General features: G+C 48.1%; 1 long non-coding RNA gene across 1 annotated transcript; it reads right to left on the bottom strand.

Moving 5' to 3' along the window:
* Positions 1-6,463: 6,463 nt before the first annotated feature.
* LOC144406115 (uncharacterized) lies at positions 6,464-7,011 on the bottom strand. Its single transcript, XR_013467299.1, has 2 exons — positions 6,872-7,011; positions 6,464-6,650 (listed from the first exon to the last, which is right to left on the bottom strand). It is a non-coding gene; the product is annotated as an uncharacterized LOC144406115 (long non-coding RNA).
* Between the last annotated feature and the right edge of the window lie 7,354 nt (positions 7,012-14,365).

A 14,365-nucleotide genomic window follows, 5' to 3' on the forward strand; every position in this document is an offset into this window, starting at 1 on the left:
CCTTGACATTCTCCCTGCAAATCCAGAGCTCACGTCTGCGCATCCGTGCTTCTATACAACCCGAGTGTGTGTGTGTGTGTGTGTGTGTGTGTGTGTGTGTGTGTGTGTGTGTGTGTGTGTGTGTGTGTGTGTGTGTGTCACACGGGGGCTGCTGAGATGGCTGTAATTTATCATGCGGACAATTAAGCGGCTGCATGTTGAATAAAGAAGAGGGCGGAAGCAATTGTCTCCCCAGGATTTTGTAGCGTTAACTTGTTATCTGTCTGCGTGTGGGATTCTGTGTCAAATGTGGCACGAGAGTCCACTTCTGCCTGTTTGAATGCTGCTATTTGCATCAATTGATGCATGTTGGCTGGCCTTTATCTTCGTGTGTGTTTGTCTGCGTTTAAACAAAAGAATGGCAGTGAGATTGATCAAAGTCTGTGTGTGTGTGTGGGTGTGTGTGTGTGTCAGTGAAGACAGTAATAGATTGTGACAAATTGCACGGGGAGCGTCAGCAGGAAGCCGCTCACACAGATGTGATATGTGACCAGTTTCACATCCCGTTGCCCATTAAACTTTGTCTCCGGACTGCGACGTCAACTCGAAGCACGTCCGCTGCGACATGCCGCATTAGGACGGACCACGTGGCTCCCTCTCTCCCGCGCCGCGACTCCAATCCGGCGGCATTAGTTTGGACCCGTCGTGCAGAGCCGAGGCTTTCCATTTGACCTCTGGGAATGAATCCCCCCCCCCCCCCCCCCACCCCCACACTCCATCCCCGGATCCACTCTGTGGGAGCTTAGAAAAAGACTCCGTTGGAACGTTGAGATGCACACAAACAAGTGAACGCTACAGTAGTATGAACGGGTAACGAAGGAAAATACTGATTCAGTGCTGAAATATTTTGTCAATGAAAAGCTTGATTGTCAGCAGAAAATCGTAGGCGGTCTGACTCCGTTTTTGGGGGCATTTATACATTTTATAAGCCCTCATTTCATCTTTTTACTGGCACGTTAGACGTTTAAATATCCCGATGCAGATGTTGCAACAGGGACATTTTTGAAAAACAATAGTGAGCGTTTAAATGCAACTGAATGATGTACAAAATCTAACCCAACTTCCAGTCTTGTATCACCATATCGATGAAACATCCATATGCTGCACAGTGCTAATGTGATATGTTAGAAATGCACTTGACACTGATACCTGGACTCTTCTGATTTGCAGACTCACAGCAGAAGTGGACGTTGTGCATCCAGCGTCGGGCGTTGAGTTTCTCTGCTCTTGAACGCTTTCATCGGGCCCTCGCACACGACAGTTTTCAGCTCCCAGCATTTATGCACGGAGGGACACTTTAAAAGCGAGTGAAAGTCTTTTCCTGATGGAACGCTCGGCGGGAGCATTCACCATATTGTGGCGGCACTTTAAGGGAAAAGCTTTTGTGTCTCACCGGGGTCAGAGGCCAAATCCGCTGTGATCACGAGCTACAAACAGGGCCTCTCGGTAGGACACGGCGGCCTGCTGCTTCGAGGCCCACTCCACTTTAATTGGTGGCCAGTGTTTACCACATCGTCCGGCCAAAGGCCGCGGTCCACAATTCACGGAAAACTTTAATCTGTGCTCAACGGATTGACTTTATTGAATTTATTCTAATCAGGAAGCAAATACCATGAAAGGGAGGACAAAAATCTGAACATTTAGTCATATAGATCAGTGTTGTTTTGGACACATTTGTGATTGCACAAAGATTTAAGTGCTTCCCGACGCTCTCAGCACAAATACTTGAGCCAAACGTTTTGCCCAGAGGATGCGGACCGAAAATAAGTGGATCATCGCTGATTAAAACGTTTTTTGTAGCCACTAAAACTGAGTGTTCTAGTCTTTTGAAGTGCTTCTTCAGCCCAGCATTGTTGCCCAAAGGAGGTGGAATGGAATCACACTCAGCTGAACGAAAAAACACAAAACATGTATTGACCATAGAAAGACAAAGAATAAATGCAGCCAGTCGAAAATGAAGAATCTGGCAGCATGAATGAATTTGACATCCGCTTATACCCTCGTGACCTCGATCCCGTGCAGATGAAGATTGGGAGCACTTCATATTGCCTCTAAGCATACTGTAGCTAACCGACCGAGCTAACAGTGGCTATAAGGGCTCACGTGCACTAACGTGCACTGAAACCACAAGCAGCTGGCCGGTGATGTCATCTGAGCAAGGCGAAGCTCAGGTTACAACACACACACACACACAGAAAGCAGCTCCCTGCTCTGCTCAGGTGGCCACTGCACTACTCAGAGAACGGCCCTTCAGCATGTAGTGCATTGAATTTGGATTTCCTACGTGGCTAATGAACAATCCAATCACGCCTTGGCTCTTAACTTCTGTGATTTATATGCATGTCTGCATTTTGTCCATATTGTGATCTGATCTCATTATGCAGAGCAAGCGAACATGGCAGCTTTAGCGGTGGAGCCAATTCTTCTTTTGCTGCAGGGGAGGTGGGAATTAGACCAAAAAGCAACAGACGTGAGGACGAGGCTCGACGCGGTTGGATGTACTTTTCATCGCTGGGGGGGGGGGGCAGAGGTCGCGCTGACTGAGCCTCTAGTGAGGAAGTGTAAGTAAACACCATGCCGGAAGTCGTGTTTTACTGTGTGCTCTCCTGCACCTGTTAGGAACACCTGTAAGAGTGATGAAAAAAATAATCATCACAATATAAACTCTGTAGAGGAGGAGAAGTCTTTAAAAATGAAGTAAAAGAAAAAATGAAGGGAATAGCTGATGCCAAAGTTGTCAAGATTTTTAAACTCACAAGCAACTTCCAAAGAATGACTTTCTTTCTCCCTGACAGGCGACCATGTTGTTTGCATGTCTAAACACGCTTGAGAAAAGTTTTTCTTTGCCATAACTGAAGAAATGAGTTGTGTGAATGAATACGAGCTCCTTTGTCACATCGTGCTTCACGTTGATGCTTTTCTTATTGTTCACAGTACAAGTTCTTACTGGTGTCTTCACAAAAACACGCTGGTGTCGCTCGTCTTTTGTGAAATGACTTGCGTATGAGCACAGAAATCTACTGAGACGTCCTCTGAGGAAAGACAGGATTTGAGTGATTGAACATTAATAAAGTGACGGCGTTACCGCTGTGATGAATAGTTCACCCCTCGTTCATCGCATAGAACAAAACTGCCGATCAAACGTCTCAAATTAGCAGCGCTCATCTCTGTGATTTAATATTTAAATCAAACATCTGATTACAGTTAATGAATCCAATGCTCACCTTTTATAGATTCCCTTTAATACAAAAAGTCCTCATTGATTTCTTTCTGCCATCAGCTGGACCAGCTGCCCCCTTAATGAGTCAATAACCTCTGGCGCTGGTTGGCGTGTTGGCCAACACGTCACACATCCAGCAGACACGCAGCAACATGGGCTTTCAGCTGGAATCATGTTCCTGTTGACCTGCTCAATTCAAATCCAATATTCTCCCATCGAGATTAGCTTTTGGTGTTGTAAGTGAAGGGCGCCGCAGGTCAGAAGCAACGGAGCAGATCTCTGCTGATATTTGGCTGTAAATGTCAAGCCTCAGTCCGAAACGAGGCCGTTATCTCTTCCCCGTTTCTGACTGAACATCAAAAACACGTGAAATCCTGTTTTGTCAGTCGGGAAACCTCTGCGAGATAAGTTTCATTCTTATCTTTTGCTCGGTGGAATTCATTTTTATTTTTTTTCTGCGTCGCGGCTCGTCTCTTCTACAGCAGACAAAGTCTTTAAGGAGACACGTATTTTCTTAGGGAACATGCGGAATGCGACGCGCGTTGAATACATTCATACCGGCCGTTTGAAAATGTCTCGCTCTTCCTTCACAGAATGATTCCATTGTAAAGAGACGTAAGAAGAGTGTAGTGACACTTCTGCCTCAGAAAACTCTGCTTCTTTCGTCACGTTATTTAAAATAACTTATCTGCCTGCAGACGTTAATTAAAAAAAAAGCCTAGTGTTTGTCAATTCATCATCACAAATTAAATGAGCCTCATCAACCGAGATGTAGTGTTGGGAAGTGAAAGTGAGGTAAACAGAAGATATGATGAATATGCTAATAACAGCTTGTCTTCCCTGCTGAAATTTGAATTGCTGTGATCCTGTGTTTTGAAACAAGTCAGTCAGGAGATTCAGGTGCGCAGAAGAAGAGAAGCCCTTCGTTAGATTTTTGGGGCGTAATTAATTCCAACTACATCGCCGACAACAGAAAGCATCTGCTGGCGCTTGCGAGGTGCATCCTGCCTCGCAGTCCTGCTCCGAGCCCCAAATCGCTCGCAAAGACGAGTCAATCCGTGTCCGGGAAAGTTAGCCTCCTAGAAGCACCTGCACAGGTGACCTCGCCTCCGTTCCTCTCTCCCTTCCCTCCTGCGAAACGTCTCCACGCGGCTCTTCCTCCCACCTGCCAACATACACCTGCGTTGCCTCTGCGCCGCATCTCGAGTTATACTTTCATCCCACATCGACCGGCCGGGTCTCCCGCCGTGTCCGACAGCAGATTCCTTTTTTCCTCCCATCTCTCTCTCTAAACGACTCAAAACAATATCACTTTGATAATCCACTCCAGGGCGAGCGCTGCTCTGAGATCTGAGACATCGCACTCCTCGAGCTTCGCCGTCTAATCCTCTCTGTTTAGCTCCCCTGACCCACAGTGCAGCAGCTTGTTTGTTTACAGGCCTCGTTCAGCGCGCAACGCCCTGCGTTTGGCCCCCGGCGCCTGTTTCACCTCCCGTTAGCGACGCCTTCCCCCATTTGCATCCACGTGATGAGCTTTAGAGGAGGAGAAGCAACCAGACGAACAAGAGCTTGAGCCGCTTTCAGTTCTTTCAAATGCTCGCGGGGACATCTAGTGTTGGCCGACGAAAGGAAAAGGAAATGCTTTTTTTTTCGCGCACCCTTCTTTCGAAACCAACAGCTGACATGTTAAATCCTCAACTAAAAGGCCGGCGTGCTTAAGAGGAAGGTTGTCCAGGCTGGTCACCTTGGGGTGATTCACACTTTAAAGAAGGATTATTGATGGACCACGTATGTGGCCACTAGATATTGAAAGATATGTGAGGATGAAGATGAACGTAAGACGAATCCTCACACGCTCTTAAATCCAGAGTTGTGGTTTGTGGTGCTGTTGAAGAGTAATGCATTAAACAGAGAACACGTTGTGCCATTCATCATGCCCTCTGACATGGATCGATTGCACTGAATAATAGAATCTCTAGTATCTCTCAGAAGGAAGCCGCACACGGACCGACTGCAGCCCCCCAAATCGCTGCGCGGTAACGCAATAACATGAACATTACGCCCTCCACGAATGGAGCATTCACTGCAGAACTGCATTAGTTTTAGCTTTGGTCCTGATGGAATGGTAACAGAGTGCGTATCTCCACGCGGCTTCCTCTCTATCTTGCGCCCCGTTATCACTCTCTTTCCTCCCCCCCCGCTGCCCACTGCTTTGATAAGCTCCCATCAAGAAACCACTCCAAGCCGCTCCTCCAGCAGACACATTTACTAGTCAAAGAGCACCACAATCAACAAAGTTCACGCCAGGCCGAAACCCTCCAAGTGGCCACTTTGTAAGCTGCTACTATGAAATGAAAAATTCAAATGGCGACAAAAGTGATGCTTGAGACTGTTCGGGGGGGGGAGCGAGCGGGAAAAGTTGCCCAGGATTTGTGTCTCCAAAGCGTCGCAGAGAGGGAATGGAGCTGCAGCACTTCCTTTGGCAAGAGTCAAAAGGGAATCAGTCCGAACCGTTTGGCTGGATGGCGTCACAGCTGGAGACCAAAACAACATCTTTGGTGGTGCAGACGGAAAGCCAAGCTCACCGATTCAACATCTGCAGGAAATGAGCAAGTGTCAATTCAGACAAAAGGGGAAAGAAATCCATGTTTGACAAACACGTCGCAGGATGTTGCGACTATTTGTGTTTTCCATTTCTTCTTTGTCCCCTTTGGCTCCAAACACACAGTACTGTTGATGTAAATCCGGGTAAAGCGCTTCTTTCCTTTTCCTTGGACGCTGAATGTAGGAACTTAACAGGGAAGATAAAGAGAAGAGGCGAACAATGAACTAATGTTTTCATACTCGTGGGGTCGCATGTTGTTCTTTAGTTTGGCAGCACTCGTTTGCTCAGGAGGAAGAATTTCTACAGACGCAAAATATTGCATGAGATCTCTTTGGTCTGGTGATTAGAAAATGTTTTATTATTATTTTGTTTCTTCCACAACTTGTCTTACATTGTACTTTGTGTTGTTTATGCTATAGGCTATAAGAACAGCACAAGACCTATTCCATCACCTTTCATAGTAACCAGATCTAAATAATATGTTTGTTTTTTAACAAATGTTAAATGTTTTCTCCATAATCATCAAACATCTTCTCGATTGACGTCGTTCGTCCCTCTTGTAGTGTCATTGTCAGGTATTGAAACACGGAACAGAGGGGTGAGTTTCAAATGCAGCTTTATTGTTGCAGACGTCGAGAGGAAAGTAGGTTGTAAGACACGGGGTGAATGGAGAATCTTAGCTGAAAGGCGAGGAGTCCTGCTTGCTCTGTGACGGATGAAGACGCCGATGGAGGTGGTGAACAGCTGATGATGACGCATGGAGTTTCAGGAAGCTCAGGAGGGTATCTGGGAAGACACGGAAGTGAGCTCGAAGAGTCTGTAGTCATGGAATGACGAGATCAGACAACGGGTGAGTGATGCATGTAGGGTTATAAAGGAGTGCTGGTGATTAGGCTCAGGTGAAGGTGATTAGTAGTCAGGTGACCGGGTGATTGAATGAGAGGGAGGAGAATGGAATTGAGTGGGAGGCGATGTTGAACGGGATGAGGGTGGAATCCTGACAGTACCCCCTCCTCCCGAGGCGGCTCTTGACGCCTGCGAAGGATGTTGTCGGCGACGAGGTCTACCCCGACCTCTGGGTGCAGGACGATCCGGATGTTCCTCGTGAAACAGAGAGAGGAGCGTCGGATCTAGGACGTCATCACGAAGTACCCAGCATCGTTCCTCAGGTCCGTAATCCTCCCAGTCGATGAGGTACTCCAGTCGGGGACCTCGCCGCCGAGAGTCCAAGATGGTCCGGATCCCATAGATGGGTTCATCCTCCACAGGCACCGGAGGAGGAGGTACATCCACCGAGGGGTCATCTGAGGGACAAGGGGAGACCGGTTCAATGAAGGGTTTTAACAGCGAAACATGAAATGAGGGAGATATACGATACTGTCGGGGTAGCTTGAGTCTGTAGGTGACTTCGTTCAACTGCCTCTCGATGGGGAATGGTCCAATGAACCGAGGATTCAGCTTACGACAGGGCAGTCTGAGTCGAATATTTCTAGTAGAGAGCCAAACCTTCTGTCCTGGTTGATAAATAGGAGTTTTTAGTCTTCGACGGTCAGCTTGTGTTTTGTGCCTTCTGACTGCCTGTTGGAGTTGAACGTGAGCCGAGTCCCATACCCCCTCGCTCTGATGGAACCAGAAGTCGACAGCTGGAACCTCCGAGGGCTCACCCGACCAGGGGAAGAGAGGTGGCTGGTATCCTAGTATGCATTGAAATGGGGTGAGCCCGGTGGTGGACTGTCGCAGGGAATTTTGGGCATATTCCGCCCAGGGGAGGTATTGGTTCCAGCTGTCCTGGTACTGGTGGCAGTAGGTCCGCAGATATCGACCAATCTCTTGGATCTTGCGTTCAGTTTGGCCATTAGTCTGTGGATGGTATCCTGATGAAAGGCTGACAGTTACCCCGAGGAGCCGGAAGAAGGCACGCCAGACTCTGGAGATGAACTGGGGTCCCCTGTCCGAGACTATGTCTTCTGGAATTCCGAAGTTCCGGAAGACATTATGGAAGAGGGCTTCTGCGGTCACGAGTGCAGTAGGGAGGCCAGCTAGCGGGATTAACTTGCAGCCCTTTGAGAAACGATCCACCACTACTAGTACACACGTGAAACCATCAGAAGGAGGAAGGTCGGTCATGAAGTCGATTCCGATGTGGGACCATGGACGACGCGGAATCGGTAGAGGCAATAATTTTCCCTCAGGCAGTCTCCTCGGGGTATTGACGATGGCACAGACTGAACATCCTTTGACGAACCTTGCGACGTCCTCCGAGATGGTGGGCCACCAGTACCGTTGACGGAGGAGTGAGAGGGTCCGCTTGCTACCCGGATGTCCAGTGCCCGGAACAGAGTGGGCCGAGTCCAGAAGGGGGGTTCTCAGGTGTTCAGGGACGAATTTGCTCCCGTCTGGCCCTCCCGGCGGAGCAGGATGGAGAAGGTTGTCCTGATTGATCTGGTCGTCAAGGTCCCAGATGATCGGACTAATGAAGAGAGCTGGAGGGAGGATAGGAACCGGTTCGGCCTCGTCCGAGGAAGCATGATGGATTCGGGAGAGGGCATCTGCCCTGCAATTCTTACTTCCAGGGCGATATGATACCATGAAGTCGAAGCGGGTGAAGAAGAGAGCCCAGCGGGCTTGTCTTGGATTCAGTCTTTTAGTTTCACGAAGGTATTCAAGGTTTCTGTGGTCAGTAATTACCTCAAACTGGTGATTAGCCCCCTCCAGCCAGTGTCTCCATTCCTCAAGGGCTAGCTTGATGGCGAGTAGCTCACGGTTTCCAATATCATAATTCTGCTCCGCCGGGGCAAGTTTCCTGGAGAAGAAGGCGCATGGATGGAGTATGGGGGGTTCGCCCTGCCGCTGAGACAGTACTGCTCCTACACCAGTAGATGAAGCATCAACTTCCACGATGAACGGAAGTTCTGGGTTGGGATGAGCTAAAACAGGTGCAGAGGAGAAAGAGTCCTTTAGTTGTTGGAATGCTTCCATGGCTGCGGGTGTCAAGGACAGGGACTTGGGCCGGCCCTTCAGAGCAGATGTGAGGGGAGAGCTGAGGTGACTGTAGTTTTGGATGAAACGTCTGTAGAAATTTGCAAATCCTAGGAAGCGCTGGAGTTCTTTAATGGTGGCTGGCATGGGCCAGTCCTGAATGGCGTCTACCTTCCTCGGGTCCATTTGGATTCCCTCTTGGCTGATGATGTATCCCAGGAACTGGACGGTTGAAGTGTGGAACTCGCACTTCTCCAATTTGAGGTATAGTTGGTGTTCTCGTAGCTTTCGTAGTACTTGAAGGACATGATTATGATGCTCAGATCTGGAAGAAGAATAGATTAGTATGTCGTCGATGTACACAATGACAAACCGGTTGAGGAAGGGCCGGAGAACTTCGTTCATGTAGCTCTGGAAGACAGCAGGAGCGTTGGATAAGCCGAACGGCATTACCTGATACTCGTAGTGGCCTGAGGGGGTCACGAAGGCAGTCTTCCATTCATCGCCATGACGGATTCGTATCAGATTGTAGGCACTTCTCAAGTCTAGCTTGGAAAAGAGGCGGGCGCCACGTAGCTGTTCCAGAGCGGCAGGGACCAGAGGAAGGGGATAGCGGAATTTGATGGTTTGTGAATTCAGGTGACGATAGTCAATGCAGGGCCGCAAGCCCCCGTCCTTCTTAGCCACGAAGAAAAAGCTTGAGGCGGCCGGGGAGATGGATGGACGTATGAACTCTTGCTGTAATGCCTCTGCCACATACTCCTCCATGGCCCTTTGTTCCGGGATGGACAAAGGATATATTCGGCCCTTAGGAAGTGTAGCTCCGGGTAGCAGGTCAATTGCACAGTCCCCTGGCCGATGAGGTGGTAACTTGGTTGCCAGTGCTTTACTGAAGACGTCCTGGAACGTCCGGTACTCCACTGGAATTTCACATTGGACGTGGGTCTGGGAGCCGGTTTCAACTGCAGATAACACAGGAACCGCGGCCTCGGAGTCGTCTGGCGAGGAAGAGGAAGAAGAGATTTTCTTAACAGACTTCAAACAGGAGTGGTGACAGTCATTACCCCATCGGAGGATTTCGCCGGTTTTCCAGCAGAGTACGGGTTGATGTTGGATCAACCAGGGTCGTCCCAGGATGAGTTCAGCGGTAGACTCCTCCAGCACCATAAAGGAAATTTTCTCGGAATGCAGACATCCTAGTTGAAGAGTGATTACGGGGGAGCAGTAACGGATACGACCTCGGCCTAGCGGTTTGCCTTGGATGGTGTTAATAGAGAGATCGTGATCTAGTCGTTTTCTGCTGAGATTCATCTTCTGAAGGCAGGTGAAGGAGATGAAGTTCCCCGCGGAGCCTGAATCGATGAGGGCTTGCGCTGGAAAGCACAGTTTATGGGTTAGGAGATGTACTCGTGTTTTCACTAGATGTTCTACTGGAGGGGCTACAGTAATTGAACTCACTGCTAGGCGCGGAGGTCGAACGGGGCAGTTGCTGAGCATATGCTGGTCAGAAGCACAGTATAGACATAGATGTTGTTGCATTCGTCGAAGGCGCTCAGAAGGGGAGAGATGAGAGGCGTCGACTTCCATAGGAATTGGAGCCGGAGGAGAGGCCGGGGAGGAGTCTGTTGCCGGCAGCGGGGAAGGTCTCATGTGTGTGGGCCGATCGCAAGCAGTGAGTAGTTGTGCTACTCGAATGGTTTTCTGGATGAGATTTTCGATGCCCATGACATCATCATACACCACAATCAGCTGACGAACCGTCGGGTTTAACCCCTGGCGGAATGCGGTGATTAACGCGGGCTCGTTCCATCCACTAGCTGCGGCGAGGGTGCGGAAGCGAAGAGCGTAGGCGTTCACGGAAGAATTCCCTTGTTGAAGTTGGAACAATTGATCGTGAACAGATAATGAAGCCACTGTTTGGCCAAACACCTCTTTTAAGTGACGGAGAAAATCAGGGAGAGATTTAATTACCGGAGAATCGGATTGCCACAAGGCTTGAGCCCATTGAAGAGCGGGGCCGGACAACAGTGATATGAGGAAGGCCACCCGAGCAGGATCGCCACAGAATTGATGTTCATTCATGGTGAAGTATAGAGATGTTTGTAAGAGAAACCCACTGCAATCCTCCGCCTCACCGGAGTAGGGCGCGGGCCGGGCCATGGGACTCGAAGAGGCAGAGAACAAAGCTGCGGGTGTACGCGGGAGGGACTCCGCTGCCAGAGGAGCTGAAGCCGGGGGAATTGGTAGCGGTGGATCCTCTCGTGCATCCGTAGAGCGTTGCATATTGCGGTCTGATCTTCTGTCAGGTATTGAAACACGGAACAGAGGGGTGAGTTTCAAATGCAGCTTTATTGTTGCAGACGTCGAGAGGAAAGTAGGTTGTAAGACACGGGGTGAATGGAGAATCTTAGCTGAAAGGCGAGGAGTCCTGCTTGCTCTGTGACGGATGAAGACGCCGATGGAGGTGGTGAACAGCTGATGATGACGCATGGAGTTTCAGGAAGCTCAGGAGGGTATCTGGGAAGACACGGAAGTGAGCTCGAAGAGTCTGTAGTCATGGAATGACGAGATCAGACAACGGGTGAGTGATGCATGTTGGGTTATAAAGGAGTGCTGGTGATTAGGCTCAGGTGAAGGTGATTAGTAGTCAGGTGACCGGGTGATTGAATGAGAGGGAGGAGAATGGAATTGAGTGGGAGGCGATGTTGAACGGGATGAGGGTGGAATCCTGACAGTCATAGACTAAAAAATATGTAAACGTGTACATTTGTTTATCCCATTTGTAATCTAAATCTTCTGGTGAGGTTTTTACCTTTGCTGAAGCGCATTATTCCCTCAACAGCTTTAACAAGACCCCCTGTTTGAACCGCCTCACTCTATGACCCCGTTCACCCGCTGCGACCTCGAGGTGACATAACATTTTCTTCCAAACTGATCAATCGTACTTCAGCCGTTTAGCGGTGAGGTAACTCTAAAGAGTGATGATGGACTGACGGGATGTGACGAATGATGACGTGCAGTCGTGCATTTCCCTCCTCCGTGCCGAACATGGAATCTATCTCATCGAATGGGGAGAAGGCTCCGCACGCGCCTCCTCCTTTTAGCCCTTTTGGGAAATCACGTTTTCTCCGGCTGGCGCATGTGCCGTGCACAAGTTTCTTTCGATTGTGTTCTCGCTGTTGAATCAAGTTATCAAGCTATATTTGTTTTATTATAGAACTGTTTATTATGAGAAAAACATATGAAGGAGAACAATTTAAATCTCAGCACCCCCCACAGTCCTTGTAGTAACTGGAGTAATCAGCGAGTAATGTGTGCATTTAAAAGTGAGTAATGGCTTTGTTAACTTTACACAGTATAAATCAACAGCTCAGACGTGTGGTTAATACCTTTATGGACACAACAACCCTCGAAATACACAACAAAAAACACAAATAAAGTACCTCACAACCAAGATGAATGCCCATGATCAGCAACAAAATAAAGAGCGCGGCTGAGTAATGGCAAACAGTGTGAGGCTAAAGGAAGACCCATTATGGTGTTGGGTAACGCGAGGAGGGTTACAACAGGCCTAATAATGTTAGCAAATGGCATGACAGCTCTTAAGCTAATGTCCAAAATGAGTGCGAAGAAGGTGCTTAAAAGCCTGAGCTTCTTTGAAAATGTTGTCAAAAGGTTAAACTGGGCATTTGATTCTTCTTCAGCGTTTCGTCTTAAGTGCTGGTTTTTTCCACTGGAATGAAAAAAAAACATCCTACTTAATGATTTGATTTTGACTTGCTTGTGAAAATACCTGTACATGTCTAAATGAACCAACCGCACGCTGCCGATACAAAAACAATACTAAATATAGAACGCTGAAATTCAACCATCCAGACAGAAACTAGCGGGTCCCCTCAGCTAGTGGGAAGAAGTTTCCACGGTGACCAAGTTGGGGGCCCCGGTGCCCGTTTTTAACCCGGCTCCCGGTCCAGCTCTCTGACCGGCAACCGTTGCATCATGTGAGTGCCGTACTCATTATTGTGCCCGCGTCTCTCAAACCTCTCCCCTCTGGAAATGTGTGTGTGTGGAAGTCAAACTAGACAAGCCAAGCAGTTGTTCCCCTTTGTAAGAGTGCGTGTGTGTGTGTGTGTGTGTGTGTGTCACATCCAGGTGAGTGTGACAGATCGGGGGCTTCACTACAGAGTCAAGGCCTCCATCATGAGATGATATTATTCATGAGAGTCTGGGTTGTCTCGTTGGCACGCCGCGTCGGCAAACAGCATGTATGGAACAGCGGCACAAATAATGGGAAGCAGCAGCGCGGTGTTGTAGCAACACCTGGTGCTCACTGTGTGAATACTAAACGATCTGCAGAAACATCTCAAGTGGGTTCGCCAAGTCTCCGCTGAACGGTGGTTTCCTTCTCAAAGAATAACCAGGAAGGAAAAATTTGAACTTAAGTATATTTTGTTTCACGGCAACATTTCACACTCGCCCTCCGTGCTGACGGCAGCGTCTGACACGTGTGTCAGCACAAGTAGAAAGAAACTACAGGCCTGATTTTCATGAAAGGATGCACGGGGCCAAGGATGAGCCTTTTACATGAGGAGCATGAGGAGATTCACGGGGCAGATCCACTAAGTATTTCTTCAGTCCAATTATTTATTTAATTAACATTGGAGCAGAGGACGCGGCGCCGTTGGAGTTGTAAGCTCCACAAGTTCCATTCAAGCTTTCCTTCTAATTTCACATAGTTCTACATTTTTCAAAACTATCATGTAAAATAACCTGTAAATTATTTCAGAAAAACTTGAGAGTTGCAGAGGAAAATGTTATTGCTACTTGGCGTGCTACATAGCACGCCAAGTAGCAATAACATTTTCATTACATATATATATATATATAAAATGTAAGGCTTGATGAGTCGACTGTCAGCACACGGTGGGCATCTTGCTCCCGTCAGCTCGCTCTCCCATAACATGTGTTGCTAGTGGTACATGTACTTTTTAAAAAACCTATAACTTTTCAACCCGATTTTTAAACGGTTTGGCTTGTTATAAACGTCAGAGAAACTTATGAATAATGATGGTATGTTCTAGAAAATAAAATGTTCTATAGTAGGTACAATATTTCCCTTTACAAATATGCATCAATGCTACATATGGAAATCCCCATCCTGTACAGAGATGCATTTATGTTTTCATTTGAAAATAACGTTAAGCAGAACATTATGCAGAAGTATGCAGCCTCCCTTAATTAAAATGATTCCTGCACATGAGAATGTCTTGACATTTTATAAATATTCCCCCACACAATTCTCTAGTTGTTAATGTGAATATACTTACATTACCCACCTTTTGTCTTCCCCAATGCTGCTGTGGTTGCTAATGTAGGTCATCTGTATGCACTAAATAACCGTGATAACCCGCCGAAAGAAGAAACCGCGTGGCTCCTCCTTCTGGTCATGTTGTTATTTCTCCGCTTGTCTTTGAACGCAGCACCAGCTCCACCAACCTGTTGCACCGCCGGGGGAGGGAAAC

Source organism: Gasterosteus aculeatus, chromosome 4 (genome assembly GCF_964276395.1).
Source record: "Gasterosteus aculeatus chromosome 4, fGasAcu3.hap1.1, whole genome shotgun sequence".
Lineage (NCBI taxonomy): Eukaryota > Metazoa > Chordata > Actinopteri > Perciformes > Gasterosteidae > Gasterosteus > Gasterosteus aculeatus.